Below are 16,245 nucleotides of genomic sequence, written 5' to 3'. Positions count from 1 at the left end.
TATTTTGTAGTAATTTTCAGTATGAGTCAATACCCTTGATGGAAGGGATTGGAAAATAATCTAAATTTTCTTCAAGTGTTAATACCGTGTCTGCTGTGCCGGGTGGGGTCAAGAACAAAGTGAAGACCATCGAGGTTAAAGCAAGTAGATAAGGGAAATATGGTATATTGCTAGTAAGTTTTATATTGGTATAGGCAATTCAATAGTACTGAGGTTTAGTCAGGAAAAAATAAGAACTACAAAGCATCCTAAACTATTGTATAACAATGAAATCATAGTCAATGAAATTTGTATAATTGTATTCAATGACACACTTACTAGTCCATTGAAATACAATATAGGGTGGGGTTTTTTTGTTTTGTTTGTATTTCATTAGTTAATTGTGTTTTATTTCATGCAGGTCACTTCCTAATACAGGATATTAAAATATCCTTGACCCTTATCCACACATTTTTTGTGGAAAATTCTTAAGTGAAAATTTCAGAAAATATTTGTGGCAGTAACACTGTAGTTAAACAGATTGTGGGGTAATACAGTTACACTTTTAAAAATAGTGTTGCTCTTTTATTAGTAGTATAGACTCAGAAAAATTAAAAATTAGAAGAAAATGTGCCACTTCTGTAATGCATCTTTATTATTTACTTAGAGAATTTGGTAGAAAGAAATATGGTAGAAAGAAATATGGGTCTGATTTTACCCCCTAAAATTTTATTTATGTAAATAGATATTGGTTGTCAATTTCATATAATTGTTTGCTCTTTCAAATAATGAACATCTTTATGTAATGTTAATGTTAGGTAAGACCTTAAAGTTAATTTTTTTAAACCACGTATATTTCTGTCAGCATGAAAATCCAAACTGTACACCTATTTATTGATAACTAGGAGGAGTCACAGCCCATTTTCCATTGTTTGGGGTCTTTTCAGGTTATCTGGATCATTTCATTTTTAACCTCTGCTATTAGATATACACAAAAGCCTAATTCTGTATCCCTCAGAATTCATACAGCTAAAAGAGGTAGAATCAGAGTTAAAATTCAAGTCTCATTACGAAAGATGGATGTCAGAGTACGTTTTTGCTTATCCCAGACTTATCTCAGTCTGTCTTATTCTAGAATATAGATCTGATTACTAAACCTCTTATGTGACTTCTTTCTGGCTTCACAGTACTACTCACCCATTCCTTTAAAAAGTTTATGACTGGGGCGCCTGGGTGGCTTAGTCAGTTGAACATCTGACTCTTGATTTTGGCTCAGGTCATGATCTCACAGTTTGTGAATTAGAGCCCCACATCGGGATCTGCCCTGACAGTGCAGAGCCTGCTTGGGATTCTCTCTCTCCCTCTCTGCCCCTTTCCTGCTCACTCGCTCTCTTTCTCTCAAAATAAGTAAATATTAAAAAAAAAAGTAAAAAGTTTATGATTAACCTTATTTTTATAAGCTTCTTTGGAATATTTTTGTTTAGTTCAAATATGAAAAATAATTTTTTTTTGAAAAATAATTTATATCAGCACTGTCCAATAGAATTTTCTGTGATGGGGGCGCCTGGGTGGCTCGGTCAGTTGAGTGTCTGACTTCGGCTCAGGTCATGATCTCACAGTCTGTGAGTTCGAGCCCCGCGTCGGGCTCTGTGCTGACAGCTCAGAGCCTGGAGCCTGTTTCAGATTCTGTGTCTCCCTCTCTCTGTGACCCTCCCCCGTTCATGCTCTGTCTCTCTCTGTCTCAAAAATAAATAAAAACGTTTAAAAAAAAAATTAAAAAAAAAAAAAAAGAATTTTCTGTGATGATGAAATGCTTTATAGCTGTGTTGTCTAACATGGCAGCCACTAGCCACATATGGATATTGAACAATTAGAATGTGGCTAATGTACTTGATAAATTTTATTTAATTTTAATTTGTTTAAAATTAAATAGCCACATGTGGCTAGCACCAATTGAGACATTTTTTAAAAATATTTTTTAAAAAACTTTTTAAAAGTTTATTTATTGTGAGAGAGAGGGAGAGAGAGAGAATCCCAAGCAGGCTCTGCACTGTTAGCACAGAGCCCATTTTGGAGCTTGAACTCCGGAGACATGAGATCATGACCTGAGCTGAAACCAGGACTTGGATGCTTAGCCAACTGAGCCACCCAGGTGCCCCAGGTTTAGATATTCTTAATAAAGGAAAGAATTAAGTAGAGGTGGACATATTTTTCACATTATTTGCTCTTGCAGTCTATTTGTGTGTTTTTGTGGGGTCGGGTTTTAAAATCTCATTTTTCCAAAATACTCAGTGTCTTAGTGAATAAATCTAGTCATAGAAAACAACTTAGTAATAGCTATTTGAAAGCTATCGTGTTTTTAAAAATTCTTTTAATTGATTCAATTAAGTGACTATAGACTGCCAACCAACAGAATAATTTTATTTCTGTAGTATTCTGGAATAGTTACGGTTAAATAAGATTTCAAACTTAAACTTTTCATGTTACATGGAACATTTGATTAAATTATTATTAAATTTTTTTGCTATTGCCATATCTCAGAAGTCTCTGAAACAAAGAGAAATTGAAATAAAAGATATGCCTAATGATCACCTCTTCACTTTGTCTTCTTTAAATCTTTCTATATAACTAATTCCTGGTTTTGATTGTTAAGCCTTTTTTTTTTTTTTTAAATCAGGCTAGCCCCTCAGTCATTGTATCCTATTACCCTGTTTTATAGTAGTTTATCACTATCTGAAATTTTCTGCTTTAAGCTCCATGAGACTAGAATCTTATTTCCTTTGATTTCCCAGAGTTAGAACAAGATCTGCTGTATAGTTGGTGTTCAGTAATGAACCATTTCACAAACAAAACAAAACAAAACAAAGGATTCTGTGAAGAATAAGATAAATATTTGGAATAACATGCCAGTTGGAGTCTGGGAATAGGCAAGGTGAGACTCAGCTTTTGATTATCTTAGTGATGCTGGTGTAGGTAATTTAAGGTAATTATTTTTTTTTTAAGTTTATTTATTTTGAGAGACAGCAAGTGGGGAAGGGGCTCAGAGACAGGGAGAGAGACTTCTCTTAAGTCTCCACACTGATACAGTGCAGAGCCTGATGTGGGGCTCCAACTCAACGAACCATGACATCATGACCTTAAACTGACACTTCACCAACTGAGCCAGCCAGGTGCCCCTAAAGTGATTAATTTAGAATGATTTTGTATAGAAATGTTTCTCTGTGAACTTTTATTTTATTTATTTATTTTTAAAATTTGTTAACGTTACTATTGAGAAACAGACAGAGCACGAGTGGGGGAAGGGCAGATAGAAGGGGAGACACAGAATCCAAAGCAGGATCCAGGCTCCGTGCTGTCGGCATAGAGCCCGATGTGGGGCTCAAACTCACGAACTGTGAGATCATGACCTGAGCCAAAGTCGGACGCTTAACTGACTGAGCCACCCCGGCGCCCCTGTGAACTCTTATTTTAAAAACAAGCTTTTGTCAGGGCCCCTGGGTGGCTTAGTTGGTTAAGTGCCCAACTCTTGATTTTGGCTCAGGTTGTGATCTCATGTGCTGATGCTGCGGAGCCTGCTTGGGATTCTGTCTCCCTCTCTCTTTGCCCCTCCCCTGCTCACTCTCTATCTCTAAATAAATAAATAAACAAGTATATAAATAAAAACATTAAAAAAATTTTAAAACAGGCTTTTGTCTAGGCATACATACATGTACTAAATAAATCTCATCCACATAAAAACATCATAGAGTTGACAAAATGGAAGGAAAAAGTGAGAAAATATTTACACGGTCAGTTTTTGAGTATTCAGCCTCATTTCATAACTTCTTAGAGATGAAGGGGTTTACTCAGAGTCATTTATATACCATTGGCTGAAATGGTAGGAGAACTACCTGCTCCTGATTTTCCAGTATGTTTTGACTTATGATCTATGAATGAACATCGCTGGGTAGCAGACATAGGCACTTTAACTGATACAAGCAGTATTTGGCTAATACTGATTTGAGTTATCTCCAAGTTGTTGGAAATCAAATATTCTTTTACAGTAAATTAGGTGTTTAATTTCTAATTTTAAAATGTCAACAAGGTAAGTGTGGAAAGGATTTTATTTTTACTATTTATTTCTATACGTACTCTTAAATAGCTAAACAGTGTTTTAAGATGTGAATGAAAGCCTTTTTATTTAGGGAACTTATTATTTTACCTTTACAAAATACATTTCCACTTAGAGGTTATTCATCAGAGGTTATTCATCACTACATATTGGCTTAATGTAGTATTTTTGGATGCGAGGCTTTTCTTTTTTAACTTGTTCATTTATGTTTAACAGAATTTTAAAATATGGTTCTTACCAGAGTGCTATCTTTATTAGTGCAGATTTTCTCCACCTCCCTCTACATATTTTTGTGAAAATCGGTCACAAAATCCAGTGTGGCCCAGTGATTTTAGTTGCCAGAAATTGAAGATCTTAAAAACAGTAAGTATTTTCGTAATAAAACGACCTATAACATTGTGTCCTGTCTGGGAATGGCTTTACTGCCATTTCATTATTTGTATCACATCTATGACTAGAATGAAAGTAAACTCTAGAGCATAGAAAGCAGCAGTGACTGTGCCAACAAAATGGGAAGAAGTATTTCCTTTCTTCTGCATGTATAAAAGGTGGCAGCCACACCCTACCAGCAATTTAAATCTAATGGCTTTTTCTGGCTGTCCAGGGACAAATTGTAGGTCACATTACTATATTTGTATCCATACACAGGAATATTTGTGTTGTAATAGGGTAAGACTATTAAATAGTCTTTAAATATCACATTTAAAGTGATATTTCTGTTTCAGATTCTCCAAATCTTAGGTTAATGGATCTATGGTAATTCCCCTCCTCCCTGTTTGTGCTTTATAGGGATGTTAGTGGAACTAAGGACAACAAAGTGAGTGGAAATGCTTTCAGAGAAGACTCTATTAGTTTCCTGTTGCCTCTCTAACAAATGATGTCACACCTAGATGCCAAACGAAATTTAAAACAACAAATTTACTATCGCATACTTCTGGATGTCAGAAGTCCAACATGGGTCTCTCAGGGCTAAAATCAAGACATCAGTAAGGTTGTATTCCTCTGGAGTCTCTAGGGGAAGAATCTGTTTTCTTGCCTTTTTCCAGCTTACAGAGGCTGCCTGCATTCGTTGGCTTCTGGTCCCCTTCTCTATTTTCAAAACCAGAAGTGTAGTGTCTTCCAGCCTCTTCTCCCTCCCCTTTTCACTTATAAGGATCCTTGTCATTACGTTCGCCCCAGCTAGATAATCCAGTATGCTCTCTCCATTGGTAAGATCCTAAATCACGTGTGCAAAGTCCCTTTTACCACATAAGGTAACATTCACAGGTTCTAGGGGTTAGGATGTGGGCATGTGGGGGGGGGGCATTATTATATCACAGCCTCTGTGCAAGTTGAAGATACTGATTTTGTTAATTATAGTAACAAGGGATGTTTTCTGAAGCAGTAAGCATTGCCTTTCTGAATTAATACAGACATGACAGAAAGTGGTTTAATGGTCAGTGAGTATAGCATGTGGTAAAGAGTGCAGGTCATGAAGTAAGATTGCCTGGGTTTGACTCCCAGCTCTATCACTTATTATATGTGGGACCTTGGACAAGACACCTAAGCTGTTTTTCAGTTTCCTCATCTGTGAAATGGAGATGCTAACATTCACTTTAGTTTTTCTGAGGGTTAAATGTTGTAATTCTTGCCAAGCACTTGGGACATCACATCAAAAGTGCTCAGTAAATGATCCTGTTTTACTTAAAGCATCTTTAAAGTATTTTTCATTTGAAATTTCAAGAAATCCTTATATAGATTAAAATCTGGGTGTATTCTGAGATGAATTTTTTTTTGTTAAACATTTTGAATACTCAGAAACATTTCATATTTGGGAAAACATCTGTGCATACTAGTCATTAAAAACTAGGGTACAAACTGAATAAATGAGTATTTCCTTGATTAATAATTAGTGAATTGTATTTTTTCTTTTGTAAAACGTATTGAAACTTTTATACTCATTTTAGAAAATACAGAAAAGCAAAAGATAAAGCAAAAAAGAACAGAATGTATCCATAATTCCATTCAGAGATAGTAAACATTTACATTTTAGTGAACATCATTTTAGGGTAGTAGTTTTCAACCCTGGGGTGATTTTGCATCCAAGGGGACATTTGGCAAAGTCTGGAGACAAATATTTTTTGATTCTTAGTACTGGCAGATGGTTCTACTGTCATCTAGTGGGCAGAGGCCAGGAGGCTATCACGCATCTTACAATGCACATGACAGTCCTCCACAATAAATTACCTGGCCCAGAATGTTAGTAGTGCTAAGGTTGAGAAATCTTGTTTCACAGTGTGAACTCATTGATAAATGTATTGCCTTCTTAGTCTAGTTCTCAGTCATATATTTGAATTTTGGATCACTTCTTAATCAGTGAGTTACAGAAAGCCTAGATACTAAAGACCAAATTTGATTTGGTAACTCATATTTGGCTCTTGAGAAATGTTAATAATTTTAGAGATTAGTATAACACAGCAGTTTGATGAAGTTTCCAAAGAAGGTTTACACATTAAAATTACCTGCATAATTTTAGATTATGAAGTTGAAATCCTGTTACAGCAAACACTAATGCTGTGATTTTGGGCTGTACTTTTGACTATATTTTGATAGTTAAAATGTATTTTCTTCTGTCTTCATTACTTGGTTGGAAATGAGTATTTAGTAAAACAACTGTTATAATTTTCTTTGTTTTTTTCTGTCATCTCTGCACTTGATCTTAGCCAGAAGGCCAAGATGCGATTTTTCTGTCATCTCTGTATTTCATTTAGCAGTCTTTCTCATTTACTTACTGCACTAAGGGATAAGCATACAACAATTAACAAAATGTAAAAAGAAGTACCTAGTACTTCTTCTAGAATTGAAGTACAGTTGACCATTGAACAACATGGTTTGAACTGTGCAGGCCAACTTGTACACAGATTTTTTTGATAAATCTAGTTCTGCAAATGTATTTTCTCTCCTTTTGGTTTTCTTTTTTAAAAATTTTTTTTAACGTTTTTTATTTATTTTTGACACAGAGAGAGACAGAGCATGAACGGGGGAGGGTCAGAGAGAGGGAGACACAGAATCTGAAACAGGCTCCAGGCTCTGAGCTGTCAGCACAGAGCCCGATGCAGGGCTCGAACTCACAGACCGTGAGATCATGACCTGAGCCGAAGTTGGCCGCTTAACCCACTGAGCCATCCAGGCGCCCCTCTCCTTTTGGTTTTCTTAACATTTTCTTTTCTCTAGCTTATTTTATTGTAAGAATACTGTATGTAATATGTATAACATACAAAATGTATGTTTATGTTGTGGTAAGGTCAACAGTTAGCTGTTAGTAATTAAGTTTTTGGTGAGTCAAAAGTTATATGCACATTTTGGACTGCACTGGGTGTCAGCACCCCTAACTACCATGTTGTTCGAGGGTCAACATGGTTTGGTTTTGTTGGTTGGTTGCTTTTTCCATGATGAAAGATGGTACTGCTATCCTTTGCCTTGGAAATTAAAGATAAACATGAATTTCAGATATCTGAACACATTTGGCAGTTCTCAGAATGTTGAAGTTACTCAAAGACACCTCAAATATAGCTGGGCATTCTAATGTAAACTGATTTTGTTTTAATACAGGCTTTGTGTTAGTCTGTACATGATTTAAAAAAAAAAAAAGGAAAGTCATTTTATTAGAGTTCTAGATTCTTCTTATGTATTATGCTCAGTGGTGATAATGTTATGATAGTTTCTCTTAATATCATTAGTAGTGACTGCAGTTTTTATACACTGAAACAAAAAACAGATTCATTTCATTATATACCTACTGCTTTGAAAAATATCCCTAATATGTTAATAGTTTATATACACCTGTAGAATTATTAGATTCATGGTAGTGAGTTTCATATTAAATACGGTTGTGTAAATATTTAGTTTCCTGGGGAAAAAAATCTCTTGTCAGTCAGTGACTCTTGTGTGATGTGTTTATATACTGTATTTCTAGCACTTAATAAAATGTCTTCTATTCTGATCTGATGAAAAGATTACTTGATAAAATATAGTAAGATTACAAAGTAACTTTTGAAAACATTTAAAAATAATTGGGGCAAATTTTGTTTTGTTGTGTTTTCCTCTTAGTGACCTGATAACCTGCTGCTAGTTTGGTTTTATGTGGACATATAATCAGAGTGCAGGTACTTTCTAGCCTAATTCATGACCTTTCTTAAGAAGGAAAAAGCAAATTTGTACAGTCAGTTCTAAATGCATGCTCCTAACAAACAGCCTGTGGTATTTCACTAATACTAGTTAGTGGTTATAGCTCATATTAAAATATTTACAGGGACACCTGGGTGGCTCAGTTGTTTAAGCATCTGACTTCAGCTCACGTCATGATCTCATGGTTCGTAGGTTCGAGCCCCGCGTCGGGCTCTGTGCTGACAGCTCAGAGCCTGGAGCTTGCTTCAGATTTTGTGCCTCCCTCTCTCTGCCCCACACCTCTCAAAAATAAATAAACATTAAAAAAACTTTTTAATAAAATATTTACATTGTCAAGACAATTCTGTGGCCCTTTACTGTGATACTCCCTTCTGTTTACAGTTGATTTCTTTATTGATAATGAGTCAGGCACTGTAGTTAGCCTGGAGATTCAGAGATGAAGTAGGCCACTGTCCTTAATATAGACTTCCAGTCTTTCCATATTGTCTGGCATCTGAGTTGTTTTTATTTCCCTAAATTATGGAGTTTCATTACATGCTTATAATTTAGTTTTGTAACATATCAAGAAAGATTCTTCTAATAATCTAGATATTTGGAAGCTATGCTATTAAGAGGCCAAGTAAGTTTTATTTTTTTTAAGTAAGCTCTACACCCAACATGGAACTCAAACTCATAACCCTGAGATCAAGAGTTGTGTGCTCCACCAGCTGAGACAGTCAGGCACCCAAGAAGCCAAGAAAGTTCTTAGCTGAAACCCTTTTAGATAATGGTTAATGTAGGTATTGCAAAGGCACTCCCCTCCCTTTCCACAGGTTAGGACTTTTTTCCCGTAAGTCTGGAAATGTCTGAAGTTCCTAGATCCTCTCCCACATCCCACAGCTTCTTAACCCTGGGCATTTTCTTTTGCCATCCAGGCATTTGTCCCTTTCTGTTATCAGTGACTCTGTCTTGCTCATCTTTTATCTCTAGTACTCAAGACTAAACATAATACGAGTACTTGATGTGAAATGAATAAGTGAATCTTACCGGGAGCAATTTCTGAGCCTATTCTCCAGCACTTGCCCTTTATTGCTTTTCTCTCTTCAGTAATAATGTAACTGTACAATCGCAGGAGCCATGTCTGAATTTTCATCCCTGTAACTTTAGTGCTGAGCCCAGTGTCTGGTAAACAGTAGATGCTCAATAAATATTTCTTTTATTAGAGAAGCCTGTATAGGTTGGAGTGGGGACAATCTGGCTGCAGCTTTTGTTCTCCTTCCCATTGCAGTAGCACCAGAATGGGAAGGAAGGAGGAGCTGGTATGAACCTTGGCCCCAAATCGCCTCAGCCCACAGAGGGTAGTTAACAGACAGCAGCTGGTATCCAGAATCAATATGATAAAATGTTGTTTTACCATTATTTCTTTCACAAATGTTTTCATTTCATTTCATTTCATTTCATTTCATTTCATTTCATCATGTTCATACACACACACACACACACACACACACACACACACACACACTTCCTGTAGGTTAAAATAGCCCTTTACAGTGTATTAAGTGCTAAAGTGTATTAAGTAAAGTATAGGTAGGGATGCTATGCCAGCAGAAGAGGGTACTTGGCCTGGCTTCAAAGTGTGTGTGATGTGTGAGAGGTGATCTGGAAAAGCTTCTTGGAGTATTTTAACACATCTGAATAGAATCTTCAAGCATGAGTAGATGACAGAGAAGATGCTAGAATGATGGAGAGCAAGGTGGGAAAGCAGCAGCAGGAGAGGAGGCCGGACAAGTAGGCAAATCAAGAAGGGTCTTCTGCTGTTTGGATTTTATCCTAAGGCATGGAAAGTCATGAGAGGTTATTAAATTTGAGGGTTTTGTTTGTTTGTTTGTTTTTCTTTTTAAATACTGTCAGTGCTATAGAGAACAGATTGGAGGTGAACGACTTGGGAAGCAGGAAGAACAATTTGGAAGTTGACACTCTAATCCAGATGAAAAATGATAAGGCAGAGCCAGTGAACATAGCAAGAATTGGGTAGATTTGGAAGAAAGTTTGAGGGTGGAATCCAGCTTTCTTTTATGCATTACGTTTATCTTCTCCCAGTTGGGGGGCTTATCTTTTCACTTATGTTGTATCTTTGACATACAGTTTGTTAAAATTAAGATTGTTGATTTTATTAATCACTTAAACTCTTTGTGTATTTTAAGAAATCCTTCCACCTTGAGTTTGTAAAGATCTCCTGTTTTATGTTTTTGTTTATTCTTTAAAAGTTTGTAAGTTTTACTTTCTATATTTGGTCTTTAATCCACCTGGACTTGGTATCCTGTATGGTAAGGATCTAATTTTTTTTCTACATGGAGAAGCAGTTTTCCATACCATTCTTATTTATTTTGAGAGAGAGAGAGAGAGAGAATATGAATGGGGTAAGAACAGAGAAAGAGGGAGAGAGAGAATCCCAAGCAGGCTCTGCACTGTCAGCACAGAGCCTGATACGGGGCTCAATCTCACAACCCTGAAATCATGATGTGAGCCAAAATCAAGAGTTGGACACTTAACCGACTGAGCCACCCAGGTGCCCCTATCTGTACCATTCTTTAAATCTTCTGTTCTTTCCTTACTAACCTGCAGTGCTGTTTCTGTTATAAGCCAAATTCCCATATAGGCTTGGATGTGTGTCCAGGATCTTACTGTTTCATTGTTAATTACCCAACTTAATAAATGTAAATCTTTTTATTTTAAGCACATTTAAGGTGTACAAACTACTCATCCTTTGAATGGATATCGTAGACTTTATTGTTGAGAAGCATACGCAGATCCTTTCTTGATTTCTTTTAGAGCATATTTTTTCAAGATATCATTCACATGCCATACAATTTTCCCTTTTCAAGTATACAGTTCTGTGGTTTTTAGTATATCCAGAAAGTTGTGCAACCCCACCACTAATTCCAGAACATTTTCATCACCTCAAAAAGAGATCCCGTACCCATTAGCAGTCAGCCTCCATTTCTCCCTTCTCCCAGTCCCTGGCAACCACTAATCTTTTGTCACTATGAATTTGCCTATTCTGGATATTTCATACAAATGGAATCATACAATATGCAGCCTTTCATGACAGCATTCTTATTTAAATTGAGTAAAATTGATAGATTAGCAGGGTATTCTCTAGGAATAATACTATCTAAGAAAATAGAACAAAAATACTGTACCTTAGTAGGGAGAAAGAAGAAAAAATCTTACCAGGATTTATTTGTTTTGTTTTTATTATTTAGGCATCAAATTCATATTTTATTTCTCCATTATTGAAGAACGTGGTTTATCTTTTGCTTAGTTGGTAATGAGTAAATGTCATGTAGCAAATTCTACAAGAATTTTGTTCTTCTGTTGATACATCTTGAGTTTATTAGATATAGATGGAGTGAGACTACTTTGATTTGAATGTCTGTAATTGTATAAAAATGATACAATTTGCCTTATATCTTGGTGGATAAGTAAGATCACATGAAAATATAAAGGGGATACATTCTCTCTTGAATTGCCTATTTTTTAACACAAGCAGATTTTCCAGTTTAACCCAGAAATTAGTCAGCAGCTTAGAGTTCTTTTTAAAAGGCTACCTTGGAAAGTACCTTTAAGTCAAGATACCCAGATAAGGTTTACTAACACAGAACATTTATTTAACATACTAAAATGTTGTAAGCTTTTTGTGTCATTTGGCGAATTGATGCTTTATTAGTATAATAACTGAAAAATAGTTCAGAAAAGAAGATCTTTCCCAAGTTATATCATTAAACTTTCAATGAGTTAGCCTCAACCAGAATGGTAGTAAATACCTTTAAATGCTTCAGAAGTTTGACCAGTTTTTTCAAACGTCATAATTTTGACATCTTCAAATCTTCGTTAAAAATATCTTAGGGAAACTAAAAATGTGTTAAGTACCTATAGAATTAGTATCATTATATAATGGCCTCAAAGTCTCAGAAGTCCAAACATTTGCATTACCTTGGGAATGTAACAAATTGAGAAAAAAATGCCCAAATTTCAGTGAGAAAGAATTTGCTTCTATACCACGGTGGTTACAGCTATGGTTGGTTGTGACTACCAACTGTGTAACACTTGGTTATTATTAAAAGTATTTTATTTTGTTTGTGAGTAAAGAGTAAATCTTATAATCTGATACAGTTTTTGTTCCCTTAAAGGATAAGATTATCTAAAGACAAATGGAACAACCACTTCCATTTGTAATTTTATTTGTATTTCCTTGCTAGAAATTTTCAAGCAGGATCCATTTTGTTTGAAAGATTGACATTAGATTGTGTAGTTACTGTACCAGATTCGGTTATTGTTTTTTGCCTATAACAGAGCTAGATTAGATGCTATCAATTCTAGCAGCTTTTAGTGAATAAAAGGTAAACATTGTTGTTCATTTCCTTTTTTGGTGCTGTAGAGGCGTGATCAAGTTCTTAGAACCAAATGGTTGATTTTTCTTTTTTTTTTTTTCCATAGCCTCCACCCTCACCCTTGCTTTTTTTTTTTTTTAAGTTAAAATGTAGGAAGGCTTGTGAAGGAAAAATATTGATTTAGTGTAATTTGCATCCTGTTTATGCTTAATAGTAGCAGTTTGTGTTTGCTGATTATTATAGGTATGTTTGGGCTCTTTAAAAATATTTATCTTCTACTTATTTCCAAAAAGGTCGAATGGCTTATAGTTTTAAAATAGATATAAGAAAGCAAAATAACATACCTCTGTTCTTTAACAGTACACCTTTGTTATTACATTACTAACAGTTAAATGATTTTTTAAACTATGAAAACCAAAATAGGCAGTACAGAATTTAACTTATAGTCAGAGGATCACTCTGATCATATAATTAAATCAAAATATAAATAGAACACAGAACCGAAAAGAATGGAGTCTCTTTTAAAACTCTGTCATTAATGGATCTGGCCACTTTTCTTATAGATTAAGCATGTTTTTCAGAATTTTAAAGAGTCTCAGGTTTTACCCATGCAAACCTATTTACTTAAAATAATGGATCATATTTTAAAAAAAAATTTAACTCCTGTCTCTCATTTTCTTTTTGGCATAAATTTGGGGGGGAAAATAGTAAAATGAAAATCACCCTTGATGCTGTCATCCAAAAATCTTCATATTCTGTCATTAAGTATGAGACATAGTTGAAGAAGTTTTTTTGGAGGGAGTGGGTATGTTTGTATGTATTAAACTGATTTCAAATACAAGATCTGATTGTCAAACATGAGTGATCATTCAGTTAGAAATGAGTATATGAATATATTTGGTAGCTTTCTCTTTACACCTCGAAGAATGTATACCTAAACTTGCCTTTATGTACTACATTTCAAGTTTTTACTGTAAGACAAAATTACCCTCTAATTTTTTAACGTTATGTGTCTTTAAATTAAAAAAAAATTTTTTTTAATGTTTGTTTATTTTTGAGAGAGAGACAGAGCGGGAGTGGGAGAGGGGCAGACACAGAATCCAAAACGGGCTGCAGGCTCTGAGCTGTCAGCATGGAGCCTGATACGGGGCTCAAACTCATGAGCCGTGAGATCATGACCTGAGCCAAAGTTGGACGCTTAACTAACTGAGCTACCCAGGCACACCTAAAAAAATTTTTTAATGATGTTTTGCTGCAGGAATCACCAAACAGTAAAAACGCCAGGTTTATTACTGTAGACTGTGTGCACTCCATTCCTGTTACTATAGAAACACACATAGACTGGATTTATTGTAAACCTTGAGAAATGTTCTTTGCAGTACTTCACATAAAAAAAAACATCTGGGGGTGCCTGGTGGCTTAGTCGGTTAAGCGTCAGACTTCAGTTCAGGTCTTGATCTCATCGTTTGTGGGCTCAAGCCTCACATAGGGCTCTGTGCTGACAGCTCAGAGCCTGGAGCCTGCTTCAGATTCTGTGTCTCCCTCTCTCTGTGCCCCTCCCTGCTCTCTCTCTTTCTCTCTCTCTCTCAAAAATTAATAAACATTACGGGGCACCTGGGTGGCTTGGTCGGTTAAGCGTCCGACTTCGGCTCAGGTCATGATCTCACGGTCCGTGAGTTCGAGCCCCGCGTCGGGCTCTGTGCTGACAGCTCAGAGCCTGGAGCCTGTTTCGGATTCTCCCTCTCTCTCTGCTCCTCCCCTGTTCATGCTCTGTCTCTCTCTGTCTCAAAAATAAATAAACGTTAAAAAAAAAATTAATAAACATTAAAAAAAAATCTGGACCCCTTGTTTACCTGGGTAAAGGAAGACCATTCTCTTCCTCTGTGTTGTGGAAGTCATGTTTGTTATATACCACTATATTTCTTTAGCTGTTAAAATTTCTAATGTTGATACATCAACATTAGATCTGTATCAAGTATGCTCTGTATTTTGGTATGATTGATAATTACTGGAATAGCTTTGGAAAATAAAGGTTGATGTTCATGCCAATTCAATTAACTATGACTATGAAAATTATATTTTAAGAGCTTCTATATTCTGAGTTTCAGATCTACAATTTTAAAAACACTAGGGTTTTAAGTAGTATGCTTATTAGGGGTTTTTTGATATATTTTGGTCTTTTGTTGGGTTAATAGATTCTGGAAATTCATTTGACTTCATACCAGTCCCTTGGGGCCTTAATAAGTCTTGCTGGGAAGTTTAGCCCACAACTAAGGATAATCAGTAGTGTCTAGGTAAGCATTTATTAGTCAAATTTTGACGAGGATATTGCCTGAGGAGACTATAACTGCATTTATATTCTCTTGCATTCTGCATGGAAAGATCCTCAACAACTGTTTAAGGCATTTCATTTATATGTAATAACTCCCTTAAGTTTACACAGTTCAGTTTAAAAGACTCATTAAGCCCCTCCTCTGAGCCTTCACTTTGGGCTCTAGGAGCATATGGATGAATAAAATTACTTCCTACTCTTAAGAAAATCACATAAACAGGTTGTTTCAAGATTAATTCTTAAGAGGTATGCATGGTGTATCTTAGGAACATGGAGGAAAGTTACTCAGACCAGCCTAGAGCTTAAGTGACTACTTCTTGGAAATGACTTTCTGAGCTCAGAAGATGGGTTAAAAGTCAAGCCAAAAAAAGTATAAAAGGACATATTAGGCATCAAAGATAACATTGGTAAAGGCACAGTGGTATGAAATTGTAGTGTATACATTCATTCTCAGTAGTTTAACATTACTAGCATACAAAAGTGACTGGAGGTTGAAGACCTCAGTAGAGACCTTGCTTGGAGGGGTTTGAGTGCTCTGTTGGCCAAGGCTTTGGACTTTTTCTAGGAATCATTGAAGGATTTTAATCAGGAAAGTGAAAATTAAGTGATCGAGGAATGTATTTAAAGGTAGTTGTATCTGAAAACAGATATAGGCAATTTATATGACATCTTAGATCCACTTTTGATTCCAGAAAACTTGAATTAGGATATTGACATGAGCAATTTTGACCTATAATAAACTAGTGTTGACATTTGAACAATATGGCTTTGACCTGTATGGCTACATTTATATGTGGATTTTTCTCAATAAATACAGTACAGTACAGTATATTTTCTCTTATGATTTTCTTAATATGATCTTTTATTTAGTTTATTGTAAAAATATACTATATAAGCACAACATGTAATTCTATAAAGAGGATCCAGCAGGGGGCCTGGGTGGCCTGGTTGGTTGAGTGCCTGACTTTGGCTCCTGTCATGAACTCACCGTTTGTGACTTCAAGCCCCACATCAGGCTTGCTGCTATCAGCAATGAACTGCTTCAGATTCTCTGTCCCCCTCACTCTCTATCCCTCCCTTGCTTGCACGTGCTTGCTCTCTCTCCAAACACAAACATTAAAAAAAAAAAAAAAAGGTAGAATCCAGCAGTATGTATGGTTTAGTAGAGGGAATTGTCCCTTTTAAGAATTTGTTATGATGACTTAAACTATACATTTAACACACTGTGACAGATCACATAAATCTTTGACCTTTACATTTAACACATCATGAATACTTAA

General features: G+C 35.7%; 1 protein-coding gene across 3 annotated transcripts in view; it reads left to right on the top strand.

The window, feature by feature from the left end:
• Positions 1-2,464: 2,464 nt before the first annotated feature.
• NSD3 (nuclear receptor binding SET domain protein 3) overlaps positions 2,465-16,245 on the top strand; it is a 102,909-nt gene continuing 89,128 nt past the window's right edge. The window contains exon 1 of one of the 3 annotated variants that reach the window (XM_049631427.1): positions 2,465-4,453. The gene's annotated coding sequence lies outside the window, so the exon portion shown is untranslated. The remainder of the gene's footprint in view (positions 4,454-16,245) is intronic. The other 2 variants (XM_049631428.1, XM_049631429.1) reach the window with 2 other exon arrangements.

This window comes from Panthera uncia, chromosome B1 (assembly GCF_023721935.1).
Source record: "Panthera uncia isolate 11264 chromosome B1, Puncia_PCG_1.0, whole genome shotgun sequence".
Taxonomy (NCBI): Eukaryota; Metazoa; Chordata; class Mammalia; order Carnivora; family Felidae; genus Panthera; species Panthera uncia.
This window is presented reverse-complemented; position numbering and strand designations above follow the sequence as displayed.